This window comes from Azolla caroliniana, unplaced genomic scaffold (genome assembly GCF_043228905.1).
Source record: "Azolla caroliniana isolate FFs.n. ecotype wild unplaced genomic scaffold, voAzoCaro1.0.p SCAF_10, whole genome shotgun sequence".
NCBI lineage: Eukaryota > Viridiplantae > Streptophyta > Polypodiopsida > Salviniales > Salviniaceae > Azolla > Azolla caroliniana.
In genome coordinates this window covers 19,737,467-19,755,909 of record NW_028230445.1, presented here as the reverse complement: position 1 = coordinate 19,755,909, position 18,443 = coordinate 19,737,467, and positions in this window count along the sequence as shown.

Here is an 18,443-nt window from a genome sequence, read left to right as displayed (position 1 = left end):
TTGATTTTTTTTGGTGTGGCAATTGTCTGTCTAGTTGCAGTAGTAGCAGTGACTGCATATTTTTGTTCCTTATGTTGTTTTAATTGGTGGATAGTTTCATGTAAATGGGATGCTGTATGTCTGCATAATTCTAGTGTCATATTACAAAAAGACACGAATAACCCTTTTTCAAGCTTCTCAGGAACCATCAAAGTATGGTCACTGCATCTGGACCTAACCTGAAGGTAAATAAAACCCCTATAAATCATTTAGTGGGCATTGAATGTTGCGAATGAATGCACAGATGTGTGCTTTTGTAAAAATTGCATACAGTACAGAATCATAAACTTCGTTTTAATAGCATGTCAATGAAATCTCGAAAATACAAAAGCATGCAAGAATTTCTGCAAGGTCTTTCCTTTGATGAGGAATTCATATCAAATCCTTTTGCCCACAAAGCCTAAATTCCCCACGAAAAGCCATCTTTCACAAAAAGGAAAACCTTAGCTCAATCCACATCCTTTTCTAAAACATCAAGATATTGAATGGGTGGTCTTCGACAATGTTTGACAAGTTACAATACCAAAAAGTTATAATGTATGACATTCTTGAATGATGGTTGACAACACGATAATGAGAATTTCACCCTGGCATCCGAACTAGGAAGGTACATAAGATTTTTCTGAAATTTTACAAGTAATAGGAAGATACACACATATTGCAGGATGATAAACACATATTGGGATAATGTGGTAGATAGAATGGTTGAATGTCTATGATTACATTTTTGTTGTACATATTGGCGTGTAAAGACACTCTACTTAACTAATGGGAAGTATCTTTTTCTTTAAAAAAACACTATAATGAGAATGATTTCTTTTCCATTAAAAAATAGGCCAAACAATTGTTTTACCCCTCAAGCTTGTTTGCCACCCAAAGTTGAAATTTCATGTCAAAAGAACAGATGAGTTGTCAAATGATTTGATATAAAAAGTCTTTATTTGTAATTTCATGATTGGCATATGGGGAACTTTATTCCTTGTTTTTAACAATGGCTCCATATATAAAATGTTTCTAATGTGTGAAAATTTTCAAAAACTTTCTATAATTAAGTAATACAAAAGAACTAACAAAAGCAAGCCCTTAGTGGTAGATGTGATGTATTGATTCAGGATATATACACCAAAGAGAGAGAGAGAGTTTTCGTATATGTTATATGGTCCATGTAAGGAACAAGGCTAGAAGTATTTGTGATGCTATAACTTCATGTCCTCTAATGTGATTAGAATGATTAGGTTCAATTGGCATGGCACCATATGGTGAAATAAGGGTTAGTGGAGATGGTGATGGAGGACATGAAGACAATGGCTCCCCACACAAATTCAAGTTCCCATTGAAACTGCTCTTTGTAAATCTTGACAAAGATTTTGGAATCACACCTTCCAACATATTATTTGATACATCAAAATATTGCAAAGTATTAGAACTTATTTGAGGAATAGGGCCAGTGAAATTGTTTCCCCCCAAGTCTAATATAGAGAGGTTGGTAAGACAACTTATGGATGGCGGGATGGAACCGATAAAACTATTCGAATAGAGATCTAAAAGTTGTAATCTAGGCCATAATGAGAAATTAATGTTGTCTAAAAGGGACCCTGATAAATCATTCCCTCCTAAGGAAAGGACACAAAGAGAGTGACAATTAGTGAGATCATTTGGGATAGGGCCATATAAGAGATTTGATCTGAGGTTAAGGGTATCCATAGCATCAAGTGTCGATAAGGTTGCGGTTGGAATTGAACCCAAGAGGCCTTTTCGAGGAAGCTCTAATTTTTGTACTCTTGTTGGTGTATTGGAAAGGTAACTACATTGCACTCCTTCCCATGATGTGCATATTGTAGATATAGAGGAACTATTCCATGAGGTTAGATCCTCACCACCTGAGGTTAGGCTCAATTTGAATGTGAGAAGCACATTTGCATCTTGAATAAGGTTTGTGGAGATTGATTGTGCTAGATTAAGATCCCTAAAGAAAAAAAAGATGCATGGAAATACTACAATGGAGAAAGAATAGATACAAGTGAGATTAAATATATGGCCCATTAATGCTTCCACACTGTAAGTGCTTCTAGTATGCTTGTCAATCTAATGAGTTGTGGTAAGCCAAATGCATTAGTCCTCCGACATGAAAATAAATAGGTATTTATTCATGTCACTTTAAAAGATTGAATTTCTTCCCCTCAATCTCTCTCAACTTCTTGGCTTGGTAATATGAATTTTGTACTAAGATAATGTTTAAGAAAACCCAATTTGTGCACATACTTAAGGCATGAAAAAAGGGAGGTGGGTGTGTTTGGGGGGGGGGGGGGGGGGGGAGTTCATCCTTTTCATGTGATGTCAATGTATCAACATACATCTACATCTACTTCCTCAAACATTTTTGCCAGAAGGACAATTAATCTCGCTAAAATACATTTTGACATCTCGATCCCAATCATAAATTTATAGATAGCAATAAATAGAACCAAGTGAGAGAAGGAGAATTTCTTGGACAATATTCTTGTTTGTAGCCATACTTTGGATGAACATCACAGTCAAGTTCATTTTGTCATAGATGTAATTAGTGAGAAGAACAATTCTATGCTAAAGTTTTAAAAATGTGAGTTTTTAAACTATCAATAAAGTAGGACATTTAATTATTGACCATGGTGTTTAGATCTATTATTGTCTAATAAGTAAAGTAACATTGTGATTGATTCCTCACAATGCTTGAGATATTTGTTGGTTCTTTGGTTTGTTAGTTTTCCTTGAAAATCTTTTTCCATAATTGAAGACACCTTTTACTAATATGTTTGAAGGTAAAGCTCAAGTCTACAAAACTAATTCCTAGGAATGATTACCAAGAGTAATGTTTTATCCTCTAACATGTATAACTTTTTAGGTTAAATCGACGCAAGTGATTATGGAATGGACACCATTTTTACTAAGACAGTAAACCTATTTCTTTTAAGAGCAAAAACTTCTCCAACTTAGTCAAATTAAGGGCTCAACTTTGCCTCCTTTCAAATCACCATTTCACAAGCTCTCAAGAAAATAATCCAAGGCCCAAGTGTAGCTCAAGAATGCCTCTATTTAAGCCACTTAGGCTTGGGCGGGTAGGCTCAAGCTTTGATTTTTTCAATCGTCTTTGGAGCCAAAGTTGCTTGTATTGAGGCCCCACAAGCTGAGCCAGGCTATTGCCGATTCCTAATTAGCTAATCCCTTATAATATTTAGAACAATTCTCCATTGATCACACTATGAGCATATTTCTTGAATACACTCTACATATGACCAATATTCTAGATTGTGAACATTTTGCCTCATAGGAATATTAAAACAAGAGAAAATGAGGCAGGCGATATTAAAACAAGTCTAGAATATTAAAATAACTTGATGTTGTATGAGGCAGAAGATATTCAAGAGGCCATGACGACACACAACAGAAGATTGATATTGGTTAGTCTGTTTCAATAAATTCGAAATCAGGTGCGATCTGTCCATGTTTGGAAAACTGTGACTATGGTAACATTATGGGTATTATGGAAATGTAGATGCAGTCGACTTTACGATGCAGTAGAGCTTGGTCGTTCAGAGGTACTGCCTGAGATATGGGAAACATTGCTGATAGTAGTTTGTGGGCAGTATGATAACATGTATGGTTCTCCAAAAAATATTCATAAGAGAAGGATGAAGCTTCTTCTCTTATGGAGGAAGGTGCCCCACTTTGTAGTGACAAATCAAAGACCTCAATGGAACTATCAACTTCCATGGACCCTTTCTTGAATATAAAAACATGTTAATGTACTATATCAAGGTTCAACATCCCTGTATAAGTTGTTTTTGTAGGTACAGGTTTTAGTGTACATACATTGGCTTTTATTCTACGTTGTAAGCCTATGGGTAGATAACTTCAGCTTGTAGTCTTTAGATGTTTTTAATACTATTGAAGAAAATCTTTCAAGGAAAAAAATACAAGAGAAAATGATATTATTTCCCTTAATATTTATTGCCTTGATATTCTAAACGGCATTGACATTCAAAGGAATATTAAAACAAGAGAAAATGACATGATTTCCCTTAATGTTTATTGCTTCAATATTCTAAACGGTATTCTAGATTGTTTCTTGTAAGTAAAGCCTTCTAGGCTTTATTTACAAGAAACAATTCTCACTACTTGACAAGAATAAGAACGGTTTGATTTCAACTTAATCGGTTTAGCCTTGTCCAAACCAAACTGGTTAAGCCTTAACTTGTTTGGAAGTTTTCAAACTTGAACTGAGCTGGTTCTTAAGTTGGTTAAGGTTGACCGGTTTGGTCAAACCGGTTAAGCCTAAATTGATTTAGGAACTGGTTTGGCTAAATCAATTAAGCCTTAACCGGTTTGGCCCAAAATGGTTCGGTTCAGCTTGAGCCTTGCCAAACCAAGCTCAAACCGGTCAAGAAGCTCAAGGTTGAACTGAGTCGAACCAAACCACCAAACCGTTTAAAAACGGTTTAATGAATTAATTTAGGCTTGAGCTGAGCCATTGCTAACTCCTACTACTTGACCTAAATATTTATGATTTAAACAAATTCGTGAATTCAATATTGAATGGTTGGATTAAATCGTGGATGATGCTCGAGTGGAGAAAGAGCATGTTTTAAAATTTAAATTACTTGATTTTGATTTGTCATTACAATAGTGCAATGTTTTGAAAACAAGGAGTATATTATGAGAATAACCTTGGGATCAACGTGGGAGGTGGATGGTTGTGCAATGCATGATATATGGAGAGACATATGATTTTGTTGGAATATATGCCCTGAATGGCTCAAGGGCAAGAGCTTTACTTTGACAAGACATTTGTGCTTATCCATGGCCACAAAATGCAGGTGATCACACTAGTGGGCACTCACATATGTTGAGAGAGGAACAAGGTAAATGGTATATAATATGCAAAACTCATTGGATTGGGCTGATTTATGGAAAATGACACACCGACATGTTCCGGGGTTTACCTTTCTATCAAGCCTTGCATAATGTGAGGAGTGGGTGGTGTGATGAAAGGGTATTTGTTGATGAAAGGGTATTTGTTGTATGCTAGTTAGTATGAAAATTTCACATGTACAATGCATGTAGATCATACTTTGTAGTTGTCAGCTCATGCTCTTGTTTGGCTAGACCTTCATTTTGGGAATCATTCCTATGAAGTGCATCTCCAAAGGAAGAGGCTTATGCTCATTAACAACACCTACCTCAAGCATGAGCTCTTCAAGAGGATGGTCTATGACATAATACCTCCTCTTTATGTAGAAGTCAACATAGATGTTGACACAACGTGGGTACATTTTGTACATAGATTACAAACGATAATACAGGAGTATGGGAAGTGGTATGTCTCAAGACAAAGAGATTGCACTCAACAAGCCAAATTTACTTGTCAAGCCCCAACGGAGTTAGCACATAGCAGATATTTGATCTTACATTAAGAGGATGCATTGTGTATGGCCAAACACACATTAATGCTACATGACAAAAATAAATTGGAAAAATGGAAAGTTAGGTCAAGACAATTGCCATTGAAAGACAAAGGACACTCTTCTAAATCTTTCTTCAAAGGGTTGCATCTAATACGCCAAAAGGAATCCATTACATTCATCAAAACTGGTGATGGTTCGTGGACTACAAACTGACTTGAACTAGCCAAGGAATGTGTAACTCACTTCTCTCACATATTTCAGAACAACGCAGTTGTTACAGATGCAGTTAAATAGGCCAAAGATACATTCTTGTCACTAGTTCTGTTGAGGATCGACTTTGGCCACAACCAGTTAGCACGTATATGTATGCGGGTGCAAAGATCGAGAATGACATATGAAAACAGACAAGACAGAAGACACACGATTTAATGTGGAAAACCCGAAAAGGGAAAAACCACGGGGAGTCCACAAACTCCGAACATAATTACTATGATGGGAGGAGTAGAACAAGAAGCTTGAAGGCAACGACCTTGAAGCTCTTCTTCGTCACTAACGGTTACAAATATACATACACCCTCTCTCACTCTCTCACACTCTAGTTACAGTGGCAACAACCAACTACAGCTTGTTCAACAAGAATTTAAATGATGATTCTCTACCTTCTAACTACTTGCCCCTGAGTATATATATACTTATATACATAACAAACTATTTACAAATATAACCTTAATGGGCACATCTAGGCTATTTACAAATATAACCCGATCGGATTTGACTGATTTGGCTATTAACCGAAATCGATTATTATCCGATTTTCGGTTAGTTGATTTTTCGGCCTCGATCGAGTTAGGGTCGACTAATTCACCTCGTGCTCTTCCCATCCGGAGGGACCAATTTTCCCAACAATCTCAACCCACTATTTGTGTTGATAAAGCTATAATTGCTTTCGATGCAACATTCACAATGGAGGCTCGGAAGGGTCTTGGGAAAGGCAAAGCGCCTGGTTGGGATGGTATTACGTTAGAGTTCATTGTAGAATTTTGGGATGTCCTTAAGGATTTAATCTTGTATATGTCAAATAAAGCTTGGCAACAATGGGATATGCCTATAGAAAGAAGGTTTGGTCAAATTAATACCCAAAAAGAAATTATGTGAAATTTTTCCGGATACACGACTAATGACTCTCATGCCAGTAATCTATAAACTTATTGCAAAGATGATTGTTAATCGTATTAAGGACACTTTGTTGGGAGGCATACACATAAACCAGTACAGGTTCATTCCATGAAGGCAAGTTACAGATAATATTGCTAATGCCTATATTGGAATGGAGTATGCCAAATACACCAAACAAGATGTATTGATCAAGCAAATTGACTTTGAAAAGGCCTTTGATACCATACAATGGGATTTTGTGGCAACTACAATGGTCAAACTAGGATTTGGCCCGAAGATGTCTGAAGTAATCTATTGGCTTTATGGGTCTAGCACATCTTCATGCATTATTGATGGTGAATTGACAGATGCATGGAGCTTAGCCAAATCACTACGACAAGGTTGTCCTGTAAGTGCATTGTTGTATGCATTTGCAACTCATCCACTACTATTGTACATGGATAATCTAGTATCAATTGTTCAACTTAACGGTTTGCAAACGAAAGACGAACATGATTTCGTGGCTTAGGTATATGTAGATGATATGTCATCATTCTTGTCACAAAACAATCCAAATGATATGAGAGTGATTATGGATGCCCTCAAATTGTATGGATTAGCTATTGTACCACATGTTAATTTCAGCAAGTCCAAACTCCTAGCCTTAACACCATATAGTTGGCATCAACTTTTGTGGCCAGGTCAAGTTGTTAGCCCAAATGAAATGGTTAGACATCTTGGTTATCCATTGGGATGGAATGCAACAAGCAAAGGAAAGGTTGAATGGGTTCTGCAAAAAGTGAGACAAAAGCTAAGCTATTGGAAAATTGCAACATGGCCACTCCATGTCAGATTGAGGATAGTGCAATCTATATTCATAGCTTACATGCAATATTACTTAATTATGATTGATTGGCTGAAACACATGATACAAAAGATTAATTTAGAGATCATGTTGAGCGAGCAAGCTCAACCAGATCTAGATTGACTGAATAAGCCAGAGCCGGATCAGTATCCGGAACGGAGAACCAGATCGGTGTCCGGATGATATCCGGAACTAGGAGCCGGATCGGAGACCCGAATCGGATTGAAATCGGTAGGCCATTAGAGGCCTACGAATCCAGCCTAATACGTAGGCATATTTTTTGGGAGTCAATGACAGTCGCTCGTGTGAGCATTGAAGTACCTGTACGTACTTCTGTTAGTCCTTTATGGACTTGTATAAAAGTGCTCTCTGAGCACATTGTATGTACAGAGTTATAGAGTGTTATTTTTGAATAGAGTTTTATGTTCTGCTCTGCTCTCTCTCTCTCTCTCTCTCTCTCTCTCTCTCTCTCTCTCTCTCTCTCTCTCTCTCTCTCTCTCTCTCTCTCTCTCTCTGTGTATGCTTATTCTTTGTGCTAAGCTTCCATTAAACCTTCTTCTCTTTACTGTTACTATTCGGTAGAGCCGGTTTGGCATACGCTTACGCACGCTAACTTTCACATGGAATTAGAGCGCAAGGGTTGAGAACCTCTGCAGCCAACAAGCGACTAGTGAAGACAAACCCTACCACCTAGTGAAGAACAAAAGATGTTGGGAAATCGGTCTCTCCGGATGGGATCCGGTGATGAATATAGAGGACCCGGTGAGAACCGGAAGAGAGAGCCGATGAGAACCGAAAGAGAAGACATATCTGTAAATATGTTTTGAGTAAGCCTATTGAGGCTATATTTGTAAATAGGCCCAAGTTCATATAAGTATAAATATGACTTAGGGCAATCACTATGATGTGGATGGTGATCATTGTTGTGGTAATTGTTGTATAGAGAGCAACACAGAGAGAGAGAGTGTGAGATACAGAGAGGTAGTCTGTTGTAACCGCCGGTTGGTGAAAGATACAGAGCTCGAGGTCATTGGCTCTGAGGCTCTAATTGTACATTTCTCCCATAGTGATAGTTGGAGTCTATGGGCTCCCGTGGTTTTTCCCTATTTAGGTTTTCCACGTAAACATCCTGTGTATTTTCTGTGTACTCTCCATTTCCATTTTTGTGTTTCATTCTCATAGAAGTGATTCAAGTCTCGGTTGTGGCCGAGCAATATTCTGCACTATTTCTCTATAAGATGGTATCAGAGCAAACAACACGGGAAATGGAAGAATCGTTCGACGGTATGTTCAAGCTCACCGGATCCAACTATTCAGTGTGGAAGTTGAAGATGAGGGATATGCTGGTGGTCAAAGATCTTTGGTTGCCGGTTCAGTTCGGGGACAAGAGACTTGATAAGATTGACGCCACAGTGTGGGAGGTGATGCACATGAAGACGACGACATACATCTGGTGCTTCATCTACATGAGCCTGTACAACAACTTCAATGAAGAGAGCAAGGCTCATGAACTCTGGGAGAAGATCAACATCATGTTCCAAACCAGGAATGATGTTAATCGGGTTTCGGTATTCCGGAAGCTAGTGAGGCTTCGATACCAAGATGACTCCAGTATGACGGAGCACATGAATGCCTTCCAAGGATTGATCCACCAGGCAACCTCGTTGGAAGTACCTCTTGTTGATGAGGTACTTGCATTTCTCCTGCTCGGTTCCCTCCCGAATAGTTGGGAGACATTAGTTGTCACGATGGGCAACGCCGGGCCGGAAGTAAAACAGTTGTCCCTAGCAAGGGTAAAATCAAGCTTGCTAGATGAAGAAGCTCGTTGGAAGGACCGAGAGTCCGGAACCGATCCGAAGGCCTTGGTCACGGATGATGACCACAACCGGCGAAGAGTCCGGTATCGGAGCCCCCAAAACCGGGACAAATAAGGGACGAGGTCGAAGTCAAGGGGGAGACCTACTTGCTTCTACTGTGGGAAGCCGGGGCACTTCCAGAAGAACTGTCGGCATTTTTGGAAAGAGAAGGAAATTGGCACCACCGATTCGAAGAAGGGTTCAGACTGAAACGATTCGGACCGGAGAGGCTTGGATCAGAAAGGAACATCGACAATCGCGACAAGTGAAGAGGAACTGATGCTCATTATCGAGGAGAATGAGTTAAACCTTGTTGGAGACGAGACAACGTGGGTTGTCGATTCCGGAGCGTCATTCCACCTGACACCGGACTGGAGATGCTTCTCATCCTACATAGCCGGTGATCATGGTTGTGCCCGGATGGGGAATGAAGGTACATGCCGAATTGTCTGCATAGGAGATGTGCTGTTGACGACATAAACCGGATGCAAGTTGCTACTGAAGGATGTCCGACACGTTCCGGAGGTTCGACTGAACTTGATATCAGCCGGTCGGCTAGATGATGAAGGCTACACGGGTAGCATCCGGAACGGATCTATGAAGTTCCGCAAAGGGAGCTTAATAGTGGCTCGAGCCTGGAAGATCAACACACTATACTTGATGAATGCCCAAATATGCCGGGAAGAAGTGAACGTAGCATCCGACACTGCCGGTGAGCTGTGGCACAAAAGACTGTGTCACATGAGTGAGAAGGGGATAAAAAGACTTGCTGATGTCAATCTCATTCTGGTGAAGGACGTGCATCTTGAGAAGTGCACCGATTGCTTAGCTAGCAAGCAAAACCGAACCTCCTTCCGGTCCAGACCACCGATGAGACAGAATGCACCACTGGAGCTGGTGCATACCGATGTGTGTCAAGTCGACACGAAGTCACATGCCGGATCGCAGTACTTCGTGACGTTCATAGACGACCACAACCGGAAGCTGTGGGTCTCACCATTGAAGACGAAGGACCAAGTGTTATTCTTACCGGGGGCAGTTCGAGGAGTACTGCCGATCAAAGGGAATCCAACTCGAGTTTACAATGCCGAAGACGGGCAGTTCGAGGAGTACTGCCGATCAAAGGGAATCCAACTCGAGTTTACAATGCCGAAGACGTTGGAACTAAACGGGCTGGCCGAAAGGATGAACCAGACCATAGTGGAGAGAGTCCGGAGCATGCTTGCACATGCCAAGTTACCCAAGAAGTTTTGGGCTGAGGCGCTGACGACGACGACCTATGTGATAAACAGATCACCCTCAGTACCCTTGGGAGGAGACTCACCTCAGAAGGTATGGACCGACAAAGATGTATCTTATCGGCATGTGAAGGTGTTCGGGTGTCTCGCATACGTGCATGTGGTGAAGGACAAGAGAGCAAAGCTGGACCCGAAGTCCCGGCCATGCATATTCCTTGGATACGACGACGATGAGTTCGGTTACCGGGTGTGGGATCTGGTCGACAAGAAGGTGTTCCGGAGTGGGGACATAGTCTTCATGGAAGACAAGACCATTGCCGATTGGGAGTCGGAGAAGAAGATGACCAACTCCGGATCCAATGAAAACCGGCCTGAGGACACAAGGACCTACCCGGTTGAAAGCCGGATGTTAGCCGGTAACCGGATGACACTCGATGAACCGGCCGGATTCAGACAAGAAACCGAACCAACCGAAGAAGAAGACACCGGAACCGGACAAGATCCTGAATCGGATTCGGATTCGGAACAGATGGAGGAACCGGAAGTCAGAAACCAAGGACGAAGATATCCTCTTCGGGAGAGAAGAGCCCCCCGGAGATTTCCGGATGCAGAGCATGTGTTGCTAACCAATGAGGGGGAGCCAGAAAGCTTTGAAGAAGCAAGGGGAGACACCCACAGCCACAAGTGGTTGAGTGCCATGCAGGATGAGATGGATTCCCTGCATGAGAACCACACATACGAATTGGTGGAGTTGCCGAAAGGAAAGAGGGCACTCTGGAACAAGTGGGTGTACAAGTTGAAACTGGGAGATGCTAGAAATCCACCAAGGTATAAGGCCCGAATCGTGGTGAAGGGCTTCCAACAGAAGAAAGGAGTGGACTTCGATGAGATCTTTGCCCCGGTAGTAAAGATGACATCCATCCGGACGGTATTGGGCATAACGGCAAGCATGGACCTCGAGATAGAGCAGTTGGACGTGAAGACGACATTCCTCCATGGTGACCTCGAAGAGGAGATCTACATGCATCAACTGGAAGGATTTGAGAAGAAAGGGAAGGAGCACTTGGTGTGCCGGCTGAAGAAGAGCTTATACGGACTGAAGCAAGCTCCCTGGCAATGGTACCGGAAGTTCGACTCCTTCATGACCGACGAAGGGTACCACAAGACGTAGGCCGATCACTGCGTGTTTGTGAAGAAATTTGATGGAGAAGATTTCCTGATACTCCTCCTATATGTGGATGATATGTTGATCGTCGAACGAAATCAAGGCAAGATTCGGACGCTGAAGAAGGCTTTGAACCAGACATTCTCAATGAAAGACTTGGGGCCGACAAGACAGATATTGGGAATGCACATCAACCGGGACTGGTCGAAGAGGCTGTTGTGGCTGTCATAGGAGAAGTATGTGACAAAGATGCTTCAACGGTTCAACATGTCAGAGGCGAAACCGGTCGGATCGACACCTCCGGCAAACTGCAAGCTATCCGGAAAACAAAGCCCGAGGACAAAGGCAGAGAAGACGGATATGATGAAGATACTATATGCCTCTGCCGTCAGGAGCTTGATGTACGCAATGGTATGTACCCGGCCGGATATCGGATATGCAGTCGGAGTGGTGAGCCGGTTCATGAGCAATCCTGGCAAAGAGCATTGGAATGCAGTCAAGTGGATACTCCGGTATCTGAAAGGCACTTCGAGTATGTGCTTTCGGTTTGGCTCTGGTAATCCCCAACTTGACGGATTCACGGATTCGGATATGTCGGTTGATGCGGATACCAGCCGGTCTTCATCCGGATATGTAATGACTTATGTAAGTGGAGTTGTATCATGGCAGTCGAGGCTGCAGAAGAAGGTTGCGTTGTCAACCACGGAGGCGGAGTACATGGCAGCTGTAGAAGCCGGCAAGGAGATAACCTGGATGAAGGACTTCATCAGAGAGCTAGGGATCCAACAGGAGGAATACCGGCTCTATTGCGATAGTCAAAGCGCCATCCACCTTGCAAAGAACGCGGCCTACCATTCCCGGATGAAACATATCCAGCGCAGGTACCATTGGATCCGGGAGAGAGTAGAAGATCAAGAGCTCGTGCTGATGAAGATCCACACGGAGGAGAATGGGTCGGACATGCTAACCAAGGTCCTGACAACTAACAATCTGGATGCGTGTCGAAAGCGGATCGGGCTGACAAGATATCCCATGCCGGAGTGAAGGGGGAGATTTTTGGGAAATCGATCTCTCCGGATGGGATCCGGTGATGAATATAGAGGACCTGGTGAGAACCGGAAGAGATCCGAAAACCAGAGGAGACCCGGTGAGAACCGGAAGAGAGAGCCGGCGAGAACCGAAAGAGAAGACATATCTGTAAATATGTTTTCAGTAAGCCTATTGAGGCTATATTTGTAAATAGGCCCAAGTTCATATAAGTATAAATATGACTTAGGGCAATCACTATGATGTGGATGATGATCATTGTTGTGGTAATTGTTGTATAGAGAGCGATAGAAAGAGAGAGAGAGTGTGTGAGATATAGAGAGGTAGTCTATTGTAACCGCTGGTTGGCGAAGATACAGAGCTCGAGGTCATTGCCTCTGAGGCTCTGATTGTACATTTTTCCCATAGTGATAGTTGGAGTCTGTGGGCTCCCGTGGTTTTTCCCTATTTAGGTTTTCCACGTAAACATCCTGTGTATTTTCTTTGTGTACTCTCCATTTCCATTTTTGTGTTTCATTCTCATAGAAGTGATTCAAGTCTTGGTTGTGGACGAGCAATATTCTGCGCTATTTCTCTACAGAAGAGAACCTAAGATGGATAGAGGAATAGCAAGTTCACTTCTAACAGAAAAGCTCGACCGGAGCAACTATGCATCTTGGTCATATAAAATGCACAAGTTCCTATTGGGGCATGGATATTGGAGCTATGTGGAAGGAACCAACAGGGTAGCACTGGATCCGACACACAAAGACTTCCCGGCATGGGAGCAAGGAGCGAGCCGAGTATTGTACTGCCTCGCGTCCAGTGTGCACGATAAGATGCTCGGCTACATCAAGGATGCAAAAACGCCAAAGGAGGCTTAGGAAAATCTTCGGAAGATTTTCGCTGCGAGTACCACATCTCGTAAGTTGCAACTCCGACAAAGAGATATGTCGGTTACGAACTACACCACTAAGATAAAGGAGACGGTTCACGCGCAAAGAGAAGGGGAAGAAGAAGATGCCGGAATATGTTACCGACAGTGAAGGGTCGGATCAGAGTGAATCTGACCCCAGAAAGGAAGAAGGCAAGATCTTCAGAAAGGAAGTCCAAACCGGCCAAGAAGGGCCTCAAACCGGCTAACGAAAAGTTACGCCGCTCAATCCGCCAGAAGAACCCCGCCAGAGGTACGGATACAATGAGTACATGGCGCATCAGTATGCGTACATGACTAAGGTGGTAGACGTGTGTGAGTCGGAGAGCTACGTAGAAGCAACAAAAGACGCAAATTGGCGTGCTGTTATGGAGGAAGAAATGCAGGCACTTGATGCCAACGACACATGGAACCTGGTTGACCCTCCCCGACAAGCGTAAACCGATCGGTTGCAAATGGGTATATAAGGTGAAGTACAATGCCGACGGTTCGGTCAACCAATACAAGGCCCGGTTAGTGGCTAAGGGATGCGCATAGACCCACGGAATCGACTACGACAAGACCTTCGCTCCAGTAACGAAGATGACGACAGTTCGTGTGGTACTGGCTGTTGCTGCGGCAAGGGGATGGCATCTTCACCAAATGGACGTTGTCGTGAAGATTTTCGTCCACGAGCGGAAACCCGAGCAACGAGAGCCTAAGAGCGATGTGCAACGTTGCACACATACATAATGTATTTGTAATAATAATAGGGGAAAAGGGTATGGTGCTAGAAATGCCCCATAAGATCCCTAAGGTATAAAGGCGATGTGGTCTTGTGCGCACATCCACGCGCGCGAGAGAGAGAGGTACTATGCGGTACATAGGTACCTAGTTGTTTGTGAGGAGGTGGGAGTTAAGGGGCGATCAATCTCACCCTCCCCCAAATCAAGGCAAATATCCCCTTTGAATGAAAGGGGATATTTTAGTCTCGTTTTTGTAAACGGTCTTCCCTCCTTGTGCTATAAAAGGAGAGGGAAGGCACCATTGTGAGGGTTGCCTATTTTGAGTGTGCGAGGTATACCACATAGGTCGAGCGTTAGGGTTAGGGTTTCTTTATCATGATCTTCATCTTCGTCGGTTAGGGTTTCGAGTAGTCGTTTGGTGCGGCCGATGCGACCACCATTTTGTAATCGTTCATTTCGTTTTAATATATCTTGTTGATCATCTTGTCTCCATCTTCCTCTTGTTCGATCTAATGTCTTGTTGATTCTTCTTCTTCCTGGGCAAAGCTTCCATTCCGTGTCTGATTCCTTCTCCTCTACTCCTTAGTCCAAGACCCCCGTGGTCCTGCCCTTCGCCACGCACGCGCGTAGCAATGCGACAACGTGAAGAATGTGTTTCTTCAAGGTGACCTTGAAGAACGGGTCTATATGATCCAACCCCTCGGATTCCAATCGGAGATGAACAAGTCGGTAGTGTGCCGTCTCAAGAAGTCGATTTACGGTCTGAAGCAAGCCCCCCGAGCTTGGAATGTGAAGATCACGCACCGGTTGCGTAAGATGGGGTTTGCGGTCTCAATGTCCGACTTGTCACTCTTCATCCGGAAAGGTCTGGACAATACCGTTTGTATCCTGCTATATGTTGATGATTTAGTCATCACCGGACCCAGACTGGATGAAATCGGTAGAGTGAAGTCCTAGTTGTCGGACGCATTTGAAATGAAGGACCTGGGGGACCTTCAATATTTTCTTGGGATCGAGGTGATACGGACCCCCGATGACATATTGTTCTCACAAAGACACAATGTGCTGAATATGTTGTACATGTTTGGCATGACAACATGGCGACCGATCTCCACACCCCTGGATTAGAACCTAAAGTTACGTCTTGACTTCAGACTGGCCTGCGATGAGAAATGGTTCTGAAAAATTGTCGGAAGCCTCATATACTTGACAATCACTCAACCCGACATCAGTTATCCAGTTGGAGTGATCAACCAATTCATGCAGAAGCCGACCGGCGAGCACCTTCAGTGCCCACACTAGATACTCCGGTATGTTATCGGCACGAAGGACCGAGGACTGTCATACTGACACGGTAATCCGCGCTTGCATGTCGGATCTGGGCGGGACCACCGGGATCATGGACCAGGAGGGGATGAGTACCCGGAAGGCCGATTCCTCCGGAGCTTGTCGCGCTGCCGACCGGATTGGTTTCGGATGGTGTTCGGGAATGGCCGATCGGGACGGTTCTGGATACGTCCCAGAAGCGACTCAGACTCTTGAAAGAAGAGAGCGCGCGCGTATCCACACGACCCTCCTGCCCATATGTACAAGGGCCTCAAAAGAGGCACGGGTCACGACCCGATTAACTGCACCTACGCGCATGCACACACGCCTAAACTGGCTCACTACATACGCACCCACACTCAGACCTCTAAGACCTACGCTGCCTCCCAGGAGACACGCACCCGCATATGTACGCGGCGTCGACACAACGCCTGCTCCACACAGACCTTAGCAACAACCTCTCGTCGTCAAGCCGCCAATCGGGAGCACACAGGCTCGCCACTCAAGTGGGGCCTTGCACGACGAAGAGGGGACCTCGACACAAAACCTTCGAGCACACGCACTCAACCTGAGCAACAACAGTGCGGGACAACAGGGACACACACACACAGATGCAGAGTAGAGAGACAACATACATAGAGACCGAAAAGAAGCAACCCTAAATTCCTCTCCTTGACAAAAGTGATACACAGAGACGAGTAAGAACCCTAGGTGAATAGAAAACAGAATCCTATTAATAAGAGGCAAAATGGAACCCACAAGTGGGAACCCTTTTACAAGGGGCGCTCCCTTGCTTTTATAGAACAAGGAGAGGGATGTGTAACAATGTGGGGTAAATCCCGCTTTACATGGGATCCTTTGTCCCGAATTAACTCTTGTTCGGCGCCATAAAGGCGCCCCTATTATTTTGCATGTATACACAAGGGTGGGTGCCTACGCAACACCCCGCCGATGTTCCCATTATTCCCGTTTTTCTCGCTAAGGACGAGAATCTTCACGACAACAGTATAGCTCGGAAGCTAGTCGGATATACCGATGCCGACTGGGCTCGTGATGAATCGGATCGCTGATCCACCTCTAGTTACATGTTTTCTCTTGGTAGCGCGGTTGTTGCGTGGAGCAGCAAAAAGCAGCCAACAGTGGCTCTGTCGAGCATTGAGGCTGAATACCGGGGCATTACCATTGCCACCTATGAAGCCATCTAGCTTCGGCGACTGCTGCGAGACCTCCAGATTGAGGTGTCGACCCCGACCCCGATTTATTGTGACAACGTAAGCAACATATAGCCCGCCAAGAACCCTGTATTCCATGCTCGGACAAAGCACATAAAAGTGCATTATCACTTTGTTTGTGCACGGGTCTTGAGCGGTGAAGTTGAACTTCGGTATGTTCACACGGATTGGCAGGTTGCCGACATCTTCATCAAGCCACTCAGATAAGACAAGTTGCAACATTTTCGGAGATGCTCGGCATTCAACATCTTGATGTGCTGCACTTGAGGGGGAGAACAGGAATGGGAACGGATGGCACCGAATAAGGAGCCAGATAGGAAGAAAGAACCAATGGGGGAGATGAGCAGATAAAGGAAGTCGAGCCGACCGAAGGAGTCGGCACATCTGAACAAGTCAGAACAATTGGCAGCGGGGGCAGAGTCAAGAAGGACAGAGCCGACCGGAAGAAGACCAAGACCTGGACGTGGTTCGATGTGGTGAAGGGCCTAAAAACGGAAGACAAGTTGGAGACTACCAACTCGGACAAGAGTTGGAACGAATCGGAGGAAGCCGATTCGGTTCAACAGTTGGATTCGGAAGAGCCAGATCAACTAAAGACCAAGCGGACGAGAAGGCAACGGAAGTCGACACCGACATGGAGGAACCGATGGGTCGACAAGCGCCGGAGTCATAGCAACGAAGGAGCTGAGATGGGCATGTTGAGCAGACAAGCCGACCAAGGAGGACGAGGTGCGCAGAACCGGACCGGACAAGGAGCGCGAGCAAGGTGGGAAGACGTCAGAAGGAGCCGGAGGAAAGGATCAGCTATTGCAGACACTGACAACACGATCCGACCTCAAGTTGAGCATGAGGGGGAGTGTTGAGCGAGCAAGGTCAACCAGATCTAGATCGGTATCCGGAATGGAGAACCGGATCGGTGTTCGGATGATATCCGGAACCAGGAGCCGGATCAGAGACCCTGATCAGATTGAAGCTGGTAGGCCGTTAGAGGCCTACGGATCCAGCCTAGTATGTATGCATATTTTTTGGGAGTCAGTGACAATTGCTCGTGTGAGCATTGAAGTACCTGTCAGTACTTTATGGACTTGTATAAACGTGCTCTATGAGCACATTCTATGTACAGAGTTACAGAGTGTTATTTTTTAATAGAGTTTTATGTTCTGCTCTTTCTCTCTCTCATGTGTATGCTTATTCTCTGTGCTAAGCTTCCATTAAACCTTCTTCTCTTTAATGTTACTATCCGACAGAGCTGGTTTGGCATACGCTTCCGCACACTAACTTTCACAAATCATAAGCAACTTTTGGTGCTCTATGTAGTCATGTAGAGGTGTACAACTCTTATCACAAGAGAAGATATGCACTCCACGATTATGTGGAGGGCTAAATATTCTTAATTTGCAGTTGCATATGTTGGCTATAAAAGCTACTTTACTGCCAAACT